General features: G+C 50.1%; 1 non-coding gene across 1 annotated transcript; it reads right to left on the bottom strand.

Annotated features, from left to right (window-relative positions):
- Positions 1–3,150: 3,150 nt before the first annotated feature.
- On the bottom strand, positions 3,151–3,225 carry Trnas-cga (transfer RNA serine (anticodon CGA)). Its single transcript has one exon. It is a non-coding gene; the product is annotated as a tRNA-Ser (tRNA).
- Positions 3,226–3,808: the final 583 nt, after the last annotated feature.

The raw sequence follows: 3,808 nt of genomic DNA, 5'->3' as shown, positions 1-3,808 counted from the left end.
TGCACCATCATGCTGATACCACATATGTCGACGCGTTTCCAGTGGGACATTTCCGACCAACGTTGGCAGATCATTATGTAGAAACACGATGTATGTTGCAGCTGTTTGGGCCCCTGCAATGAAGTGAGGACCAATGAGGTAGTGGCCAATGATCCCGCACCATACATTTACAGTCCACGGACGCTGTCACTCTACCTGTCTGAGTCAGTGAGGATTGTCCACGGACCTGTAATGCATGTTCCGTAGATTCACTTCCTCGTGGTTTGTGAAACCCGCTTCATTGGTAAACAAGTAGAACTGCAACGCATTCTGTGTTAATGCGCATTGACAGAATTGCACTCGATTAAAGTCATCACCATGTAATTGCTGATGTAGCGATACATGAAACGGGTGAAAGTGGTGAAATGCAGTATGCGCATGACACTACTTTGACTCAGTCCACCAGCTCTTGCAATGTCCTGTGTACTCAAGTGTGGGTTCATGGCAACAGCAGCTGACACACCAACTGCACCCGCTTCTCCTGTGATGGGCCTGTTACGGACCCGTTTGCGTGCTGCGACCATATCTGTTGTATAAAGTTGGCAGTAAATGTTTTGCAATGTGCGGCACGTTGGATGCTCTCTGTCCGGGTACCATTCTGCATACACCCTGCAGGCTTCAGCTGCATTTCGTCGACACTCGCTGTAGATGAGTATCATCTCCGCGTTTTCAGAGTTCGAATACACCATGGTCACAGTTCCTACAACACTACACTATCACAGACGTCTGGTAACACGGTGTACTACAGTTGGTCTGCGTGCGGAGACGAATGGAGAATAACAATAGCAGCAAGCGCTACATGCGGATACTGCGACAGCTAGACCAAACCACAACAGTGCACTACAGCCACACTAGTAAACACGGTCGTCATCGTAAACATGTCCCTGCAGATGCTGCTCGCCGATCGTGGCCCGTGTTTGTTACAACACGCAACTGAACGTCGGAGGTTTCAAGCGTCAACTTTAGATTACAATATCTCCGGATGTAATTAACATTTTACAATGCAACAAACGGCACTGATTACGTATTTGTTTATATGTTCAGATGTGCTAACAAAACTAACGTAATTCCATTTAAAAAACGTACGTTTGTGTTAAAAACATGCTTCCGTACATTTATGGTTTGTATTAAACAATTACACTAGCCCCTCTCCTCACGTTCGGTCTGTGGAATCGGTTCGTCAGTATTTGATGTGGTTTACGAAATATATCCAGCGGTAACGTTAGGTGACTCAACCTGTATATTTCGGTCTATGAGAAACTGCTGTAGCTCAGGTAGATCGTGCGTGACATTGTTGGCATTGCAAGCTACAATGCGGAGTTCTTCCAGATGTGGAATTCTAGCCATGATGGGGTACTGCTGAAACTTCTCTTACTGCCTGGACGGCTCTGCTGACCGCCGATTCAACGGTGGTGGCTAAGATTTCTGGAAGTTGTGTGAGTTGTCTTGTGACTTCCGCCAAGGATGATCTAACTTGCGTCAGAAGCTGTACGATAGCTGAGAAGTCCTGCGGTGGTGCATGTTGAGCAGCTGGAGGCATCTGTTGTTGTGGTTCTGGTGGTAAGGCTCGCTGACTCACTGCAGGTGGTGGTGTAGTAGGCTGAGATCCCTTGTCTCACTGCGTCAGCGACACTGAGTTCAGCTCGAATTCTGGCTGCTGCTCGGTCCATCAGTGTCGGCCATGCTTTTTCTTCGGTGGGGCTCGTGGCTGTCGGTGGTGACGTCGAGCACTGGTAGCAGTGGTCTTGTGAAGAGGAGAGGGGAGGCCTCGTTGCCGGCTGCTCTCCTGCTTGTGTTTGATGCATGACCGGAAATTTGCCACATGCGACCCACCACAAAGTCCACAGGTGTGCGGTTCTTCCCGTTTCCGCGTGCATCCTTTGCTGCTGTGTCCTCCGCCGCATCTGACACACATCAGGGGTGTAGTGCATAGACGTGAGACGTGCCCGAAACCTTGGCAGCGATAACATTGCGCTGGTCCCCGTTATTTGCGTAGTTTTTAGACTGTAATGCATAGGTTGTAGAACCTGGTTATTTTGAAGCCTTCCCTGTGAGCTGGTGTATCTTCCAGGATGACAAACCGATGTCCAGTGGGACGATTTCTGCCTGGCATGCGGTGAAAATCTAAATGTGATGCAACAAATCCCATACCTTCAAGCTCTTCTTTGACATCTGAGTTGGAGAGCGTTTTAGAAATCTTCTTAAAAGAGCGCCTTGATAGTTGGAGTGCGTACTGCGGAGAATGTATAATTAGGTATTCCGTCTCGTCCTAGCTTATCCATAACCAAGATGTAATCGTCTGTTGATGGTTCAGCTTCAGCATGTCTTCACCTGCTTGCTTCACCTGGAACGGCATTTTGCAGTTGGTCTTGAGCCAATTCCGCAACTCCTTGTTGTCTTCTTTGTATTGAAGAGCTATCGGACGTACTTATCGGTGTACTGGTGCTGGTGGCGATATATCTTCTTCTATACCATCTCCACCTTCGCCTCCGTGGTATTGTGTAGCATCTGAGCCTCGTTGTTGATCCGTTCTCGCACGTTGTTGCGCCGCTAACGATGATGTAGCTTCTTGTATTGTCTGTCCAAGCCTTTGTAGAGGTTGAAAACGGTTGGAAACCGGAAGTTCCCTGGCAACTAATAGCCGCTGCGGCCGCGCTTGCTTTTTCTTGGGTGGCTGGCGATACTCATCTTCTGGCGCTCCGTCACGCAGAGGTCAGCGTGCTGGCGATCGGTCGCGGGCTCCTCATCTCTCCCGCTCCTCACGTCGTCGGGTCTCAGTACGCGAGTCGAGAGTGCTGTCCGCGTCTTCCTCCGAATAATAATCCAGTTCGGTGCCCAAGTACTGCTCCGGAACAAGTCCCGCAGCGCCGCGGCCGGCCGGCCGGCGCATGCGCAGTGCGAGCGAGCTCATTCTCCGTGGCTGGGCCGGCAGCGCAGGCCCCGCTAACACCCGAAGCATGCGGCATTGTGTCCGCGACTGCAAGCGCGGCGCTCCGTCCACCTTCTTATAGCTATTTTGTGCAGGATTTACTGTTCAGAATTGCCCGCGTCTTCTGGGTTTTTGCGTGTAGGTATGGTCATCTTTGAAACTTCCTGGCAGATTAAAACTGTGTGCCCGACCGAGACTCGAACTCGGGACCTTTGCCTTTCGAAGGCAAGTGCTCTACCATCTGAGCTACCGAAGCACGAGTCACGCCCGGTACTCACAGCTTTACTTCTGCCAGTATCTCGTCTCCTACCTTCCAAACTTTACAGAAGCTCTTCTGCGAAGCTCTGTGATTGAACCCTGACATCGAAAACATTGGATGTGGCCACGTGATCTGAGTCTTTCTACGTTAATAGGCAGGTAATAGATTCTCGTCAGTTGAAAGATATTGCGATGTTCCGGAGTGTGAGATAAGATGACGACCCCGTGCCCCGTCAGTTGGTTCGTGATTGGCATTCTGTGATGTTCGATGAGCGCCGCCACGAATTCAAGATCTTCTACTTCTTCCTTTACTTCAGAGTGCGTGATCGAGGACGGAATGCCCTTTATCAGTGACTTCAGAGTTGGTCGGCGGACCGCTGGCGTGGTGTACATGGGGATGCCTTCTTCCCCAAGCTTCCCGACGACCATTACAAAGTCTTCAGTGGTCTGAAGGGTTAACTTGTTTCGCCGCCCGTCCGTTTGACTGTGAATGGCGCCTTGCAGTGGTTCTTCAGCCAGGTATGGAGTGTATTGTAAGATTCTTTGAACCGTAAGATGTTAGGGGGAAACTTCTTATGTGCT

This window comes from Schistocerca gregaria, chromosome 8 (genome assembly GCF_023897955.1).
Source record: "Schistocerca gregaria isolate iqSchGreg1 chromosome 8, iqSchGreg1.2, whole genome shotgun sequence".
NCBI lineage: Eukaryota > Metazoa > Arthropoda > Insecta > Orthoptera > Acrididae > Schistocerca > Schistocerca gregaria.
Note: the sequence above shows the minus strand (reverse complement) of the source record. Positions and strands in the feature narration are given on the sequence as shown.